Source organism: Engystomops pustulosus, chromosome 3 (assembly GCF_040894005.1).
Source record: "Engystomops pustulosus chromosome 3, aEngPut4.maternal, whole genome shotgun sequence".
Classification (NCBI taxonomy): domain Eukaryota; kingdom Metazoa; phylum Chordata; class Amphibia; order Anura; family Leptodactylidae; genus Engystomops; species Engystomops pustulosus.
In genome coordinates, this window is record NC_092413.1 from 87,054,884 (window position 1) to 87,062,171 (window position 7,288).

The 7,288-nt window shown below is 44.4% G+C and overlaps 1 non-coding gene across 1 annotated transcript; it reads left to right on the plus strand.

The window, feature by feature from the left end:
* The first annotated feature begins 7,163 nt into the window (after nucleotides 1–7,163).
* On the plus strand, nucleotides 7,164–7,234 carry TRNAG-GCC (transfer RNA glycine (anticodon GCC)). The gene has a single exon. It is a non-coding gene; the product is annotated as a tRNA-Gly (tRNA).
* The last annotated feature ends 54 nt before the right edge of the window (nucleotides 7,235–7,288 follow it).

Below are 7,288 nucleotides of genomic sequence, written 5' to 3' on the forward strand. Positions count from 1 at the left end.
AGGTTGGTGAACTCCGACGAACTTCAGCGCAGCAGCGACACCTGGTGGACATCGGGCGCACTACCTTAGTGAATCGCCGGAAGACCCGAATCCTCCACAGACAACGCGCCGCTGAATCGCGACAGGACCGGGTAAGTAAATCTGCCCCATTGTGGCTACCATTTTGCTATGTGCCCACACCTGCATCCCCAGACACATTGTGGCTGCCATTCCCATCTCTGCCCAGACCTGCATCCCCAGACACACCGTTGGTGCCATTTTGCTATGTGCCCACACCTGCATCCACAGACACATTGGGGGTCATTTACTAAGGGCCCGAATCGCGTTTTTCTGACAGGTTATCCGAAAAATTCAGATTTGCGCCGATTTTCCCTGAATTGCCCTGGATTTTAAGTGCACGCGATCGGACTGTGGCGCATTGGCGCTGGCATGCACGCGACAGAAATTGGGGGGCGTGGTCGTACGAAAACCCGACGGATTCGGAAAAGTGTCACTTGACACGCGCTTACCTGCACCCAAGATAGGACGGTGAACTTCAGTGCATTCCGATGAACTTCAGCGCAGCAGAGACACCTGGTGGATGTCGGAGGAACTACCTTAGTGAATCCTGGCAGAACCAGAATCCTCCGCAGAGAACGCACCGCTGGATCGCGAATGGACCGGGTAAGTAAATCTGCCCCATTGTGGCTGCCATTCCCATCTCTGCCCAGACTTGCATGCCTAGACACATTGGGGCAGATTTACTTACCTGGTCCCGTCGCGATCCCGCGGTACGTTGTCTGACAAGGATTCGGGTCTGGCGCAATTCACTAACATCGTGCGCCCAAGTTCCTGCAGGTGTCGCTGCTGCGCCGAGGTCCGCAAGAGTTCACCTTCTTCCTGGTGCATGTGAGTGCTTGATCTTGCGACACATTTCGTTTTTAAATTCCACGTTTTATTCAGAAGCCGTCGGGTTGTCCGGCGGCCATGCCCCCCCGATGTCGCGTACGAGCCGATGTCACGTACGAGCTGATGCGCCAAAATCCCAGGTCAATTCGGTGCAAAACGGAAGTATTTGGGAAACCCAACGAAACTTCGACTTTCGGACCCTTAGTAAATGAGCCCCATTGTGGCTGCTATTCCCCTTTGTACCCACACCTGCATCCCTAGACAGATTGTGGCTGGAATTCCTCTCTGTGCCCAGACCTGCATCCCCAGACACACTGGGGCAGATTCATCAAGCTGTCTAAAAGACAGAATATTCTTAGTTGCCCATGGCAACCAATCACAGCTCTCCTTTGAAATATATATTCATGAGCACTAAAATGAAAGCTGAGCTGTAATTGGTTGCCATGGGCTACTAACAATATTCTGACTTTTAGACAGCTTGATAAATCTGCCCGACTGACTGCCATTTTCCTATGTGCCCACACCTGTTTGCCAGAAACATTCTGTATGAAGCTGGCAGTAGAGCTAACCTAGGAGCTACTGATTTCTGACAGAATAAAACTGTCAATGAGATGTGTTCAGGAAGATCTAATCCTGTCAGATGAGGATGATCGATGCAGGGGACGGGGTGGACTGAATGTGACTGGGAAAGAGTGATATTTTATGTGGGAAGAGGGAAGGTAAGTAATGTGAATACAGTGAACTGATGGTTCTCTGCATAACACTACATATCTCTTCTTCTTCCAACTATACTGGAGCTGCAGGAGCGTGCACGTGCTTCTACAGCTCCGCCAGTGGGTGTGATAGAAGCCCCGCCCACACAGCAGACATGATGATGACGTTCTGTGCTACAGAATGAGCTGTGATGGCAGCTATTGCTCAATAAATATGCCACATCCCATGCTCCAATACTTTTAAAACACACTTATAGTCATTATGAGGGCATTGTGTTTTTCAAAGCCCTTGATGAGAATACCCCTTTAAGGGGTTAATCATGACAGATTGATCTCCAGCCCTGTCCTCATCAACACCCACACCTGTGTTACTGGAGCAATCACTGGAATGATGTTAGTTGCTCCTTTTAAGGCAGGGCTGCAATGAAGTTGAAATGTGTTTTGGGGGAACAGTTCATTTTCTAGGCAAATATTGACTTTGCAATTCATTGGTGTTAAGCTGATCACTCTTAATAACATTCTGGAGTATATGCAAATTGCCATTATAAAACCTGATGCAGTAGACTTTGTAAAAATTAAAATTTGTATCATTCTCAAAACTTTTGGCCATGACTGTACTATCTTTAAAACAAATGTGGTGGTAAAAAGATCAATATAACTCTTGATAAATTCTCTGAATGGTGTGGTTTCCAAAATAGCCTTTTTTGTGTTGGGGGGGGGGGATTTTTTGGTAACTCAGGAACTTTTTAAATGTGTAATGGCACCTTAAAAGAACATAATCAGAATCTGCCCTTGTTCAATGGTCCTTTCTCCATTCTGTTCTCTGCTGTGGGCCCCTAAAGAAGTTTATATTCACATGTGGGGTATTGCCCTACTTGTAAGAAACTGCACAACAAAATCTGAGATTTGATTTCTCATTTTATCCGATATGAATGTGTACATTTTATAACTAAATGGGGTGATTTGTGGGGAGTTTCTAATAAATAGAACTTTGAAAACCCTTATTAAAATTTAGAAATTTGCTGTTTGAACTGTAAGAATCCTAACATCCTAATAAAATAAAATAAAATAACCAATAAGAAACCAATTTGGGTGCTCATTCTTCCTGGTGATTCAATCAATCTTTATTCCAGCTTGTTAAATTAACATGGCTGAGGGATAGGGGTTGATGTAGAGGTGCTGTACAGACGAGCACCGGCCGTTTCACGTTAACCATACTTCTTACTGTCACAGATGCCACCGCGATGTGGCGCCATCCCCCCGTGCCCGTACTCAACTCTCCTGGTTCTGGATTCCGCAACGGCCCCATCCTGGTCCCACGCTGGCTTCCTCTGTAAGCCGTGCTCCTGCTGCTTGCCGAGGCCGCACGCTCCTGTGCTCCTGTGGCGGTCCTGTGCTCCTGTGGCTGTCCTGTGCTCCTGTGGCGGTCCTGTGTGGGCGGTCCTGTGCTCCTGTGGCAGTCCTGTGCTCCTGTGGCGGTCCTGTACTCCTGTGGCAGTCCTGAGGTCCTGCCATCCTGAGGTCCTCCCTACCCTGTGTCCCTACCTTGGCTGTCATTGTGGGCCTAGTTGCACCCATGGAGCGACCTGGTGGCTCCCCACAGCAGCAAGACCATCCCGCGGTGGTCCAGGGAGTCCACAGACTTTTAGCCTTAAGAGACTCTTCCCATACCCCCATGAGTGACACTTACTGCTTCATCATGTGATTGCCCCCCTACTAACTATGCTGCAGAACTGCAGAACCATTCTATGGTACAGCAGGCATACATCATTTGAATGTAGCCTAAGGCTGATCTTAATGGATGATATATGAGGAAATTAGAGTTTGTTGGGTTTTTTTTTGTCTGCCAGGCATTTCTGGAAATGTTGTTGCGTTATTGGCCAGAGCAATTTTTACAATTTTGACATTTACAAATAAAACCGAAATTTCAGCAAAAAGAATTATACTAGACCCCAACAAACCATATCTTCTCTGAAAGCAGACACTTGTCCCATTTTTAAAACTGCATTAAAGAATTTATAGACAGAGGCACCTTCATGCCATTTTGATTCAAAGAGTAAAATTTTATCAAAGATACATAAAATTTGACTTTGATGGGAAAAAATGTGTTCCAAACAGAAAATATTTACTTTCACCTTTCACTTCTCCTAAATGTAATAGATGAACATGTGTAGAGTTCAGAGATACCTCAGTCATATGTTCACGTGAATAAATCATCATTATATGACTAAAACTGGAATAACTAAATATGTACTTTTCAGCTACAAATTTTAAGACTGTCACAACCTGCAAAATATAGCAATAAAGCAGATTAAAACGCAGACAACCGCAGACGATTGCATTTGCCTTGATTAAAAGTTGACAGCCTGTACCACCTTCATTATTAAACAAAAAATGCATTGAAAATGCAATACAGGCGGTCCCCTACTTAAGAACACTCGACTTACATACGACCCATAGTTACAAACGGACCTTTGGATATTGGTAATTTATTGTACTTAAGTCCTAGGCTTCAATAATCAGCTGTAACAGTTATCAAATGTGTCTGTAATGAAGCTTTAGTGTTAATATTGATTCTAATGACAACCCAACATTTTTAAAATCCAATTGTTGCAGAGACCAAAAAAGTTCTGGCTGGGATTACAATGATAAAATATACAGTTCCGACTTACATACAAATTCAACTTAAGAACAAACCTACAGTCCCTATCTTGTATGTAACCCGGGGACTGTAAAATCTTAAGTTGTTATATAAAACTCACATCAAAGCTGAGTTTTATGCACAAATAGACATTTAAAAATAATAACACAAAGTGAGCAGATTTATATATACCACACTACACAACTTCAATAAGAATTCACTCTCCCAAAAATTCTAAAACAAAAACTATGCCATATTTGGTTGCAAATATTCTGTCAAAATCTTTTTTTTTTTTTTCAGAATTCACCGCCTACCTACCATGTATACAAAAATATATTTTAAATTCATACACACTTACACCTTCATGCAACTTAGCAGCAAACAGCAATAAACTGCAAAAATTACATAAAAATTCTAAATTTCCTCTAGAATCTAGAATACTAAATATGTACAAATCTAAAAACAGTAAGATGTGAGGAGTTCATACATACATGCGTATATTCTCTAAAATATGCAGCAAAGGGAACATTAAATCCACAGGGGACGCCAAACTGTTTTTGCAAGGAGCTTCACACAGATATATTATTGTATGTTCACTTACACAAAGATAACTCAAATAAAACCTATATATCCATAATCTGGAAGGGGCGCCACACTTCAGAGGAATATATCTTTGTCTCTGTGGCACCTAGAAACTCTCTTATTTTTTTCTTATGCAAGAGGGAGAAACTTCTCTTTTATACAAATCTAAATTAGTGTTTCTAGGTGTCAGGAAACCGGAGATATTAACTGTTAAAATGCCATAGGGAGTGATTTTTATACATTTATACTTTCGCACAGCTTACTGCCATATCTTGACCAGCATGTCGTATGCCTCTGCAACATCCCCCACCAGGGCCTAGCTTTTTCTTGGGGCCTGGAGGCAGCCAGGGCCCAGAATACCGGAGTGGCTGGCGATTGCGGCCTGGGGCGCGCTGATGTTACAGTGATTTGTATGTGGACCGGAGGGCTGTCTTACAGCCTGGCAGGTCTCCAGCAGGTGGTGTGTGCAAGAAATATGGAGGGAGAGGCTGATGTACTGGTTCTCCCTATTGCAACCCCTAAGTGTCTGGGTAATGGATGGGAAGCCTATGGTGGTAGACAGCCGTATCGAGGGATCAGACTGAGGCAGCGCTGTGCAAATTAACTCATGGTCCTTTATTGAACAGGTAGCAGGCAACAGGCCAGATTCTGGTTCTAGTACTGGAGTGGTCATGGAGATGGTCCTCAGGAATAGTGCGCCAGCCTGGTTGTAGATGCAGCCTGGGATGCAGCTCTGTCCAAACTGTGGAAGCTGCAGCTCTGAGTATCCTGACTCTGGTCCGGGGATTAGGTTAAGTGTCAGCACTGAAGGTGTACTGAACACTGTCTCTCTCTTCACTCAGATCATGTGGTCTGGACTGCTGCTAAAAACATGTGCTCTCCAAGGAAATGGTGGTAAATAGAGCCTGTGCTCCTCCCTGCCCATGGGGTTTTTATTCTCCTGCTCATGTGGTAACACCTCTCCAATCACACTCCAGTTTACAAAGTAGCAACATCATTGGTCAATAACTTCTTACACCCTCTTAACTATTGCCTATTGCCAGGCAGAATCTACAGCTGCTATTACGTAATGACCAGGCTCTAGAACCTTCATGACTCCCTCCGTAAGCTCCTAACCTGGAAAGGGTGCTATTCACAAATACCAGCCTGCCTATGTATTGGCAGGGTTGCTGCTACTCCAACACGGTGTACGTCTTCTGAGACATTAGGGCAGATTTATCAAGCTGTCTAAGAGTAAGAATGTTTCTAGTTTCCCATGACAACCAATTACAGTTCAGCTTTCATTTTACCAGTGCTCATGAATATTTTAAAGGGCAGCTGTAATTGGTTGCCATGGGCATCTAAGAACATGGTTACTCTTAGACCGCTTAAATATCTGCCCATTGTAAACAGAAAAATAAGATAATGTACACCAGAAAAATTAGATGATGTGCACCCAACTACATGAACAAGCAGCACAGCTGGGACACAGAAAAATTAGGTAAGAGCACCAAACTACATATTATGCCTGCCCAGCTGCGTTACAGCCTAACGCTCAGCTCCTCTCTCCAGCAATACCAAACCAATATGGTGTCTCTGGAGGGAGGAGGATGGGGCAAAAACAATGTTTTTCAGCCCCAAAACGCTGCAATTTACTGACCGATCGCTGTGATCGGCAGACAGGACCAATCCGACTGGCCGGGTGATGTCAGTAGTAGGTTCTCCTGCCTCCGTCACCTGTGTCCCATCGCAATATTACCATGAGACATGACATGAAGACAGGCGATGCACTGGGTGCTCTGGTGCTGTAGCAGTACGGCGCTGAGCGTGAATCGCATACGTTTGTGTGCATACAGCCTAACGCTCAGCTCCTCTCTCCAGCAATACCAAACCAAAATGGTGTCTCTGGAGGGAGGAGGATGGGGCAAAAACAATGGTTTTCAGCCCCAAAACGCTGCAATTTACTGACCGATCGCTGTGATCGGCAGACAGGACCAATCTGACTGGCCGGGTGATGTCAGTAGGAGGTTCTCCTGCCTCCGTCACCTGTGTCCTATCGCAATATTACCATGAGACGTGACATGAAGACATGCAATGCTTTGGGTGCGCTGGTGCTGTAGCAGAACGGCGCTGAATGTGAATCGCAGGAGCGCCAAGGGGTTAAATATATGTTGTCCATGGAATTTTTTTTTTATTTTCACATTGATAGGTCAGGTGATCAGGACATAATCACTTGCAACATTAAAATGATTTTATTCTATGTACTGCTTTTGTGATTGACAAAATGGAATGAAACACTCAGAAAGATCACATATGTAACTCACTACATATAGATCACTGAACCAGTATACTGTAAGCAAGCATTGGTGGTTCAGTGGTAGAATTCTCGCCTGCCACGCGGGAGGCCCGGGTTCGATTCCCGGCCAATGCAGCTAATAATTTTTCATTTGTTTTATTACCATATTGTGTTTTTTATTATAACTGC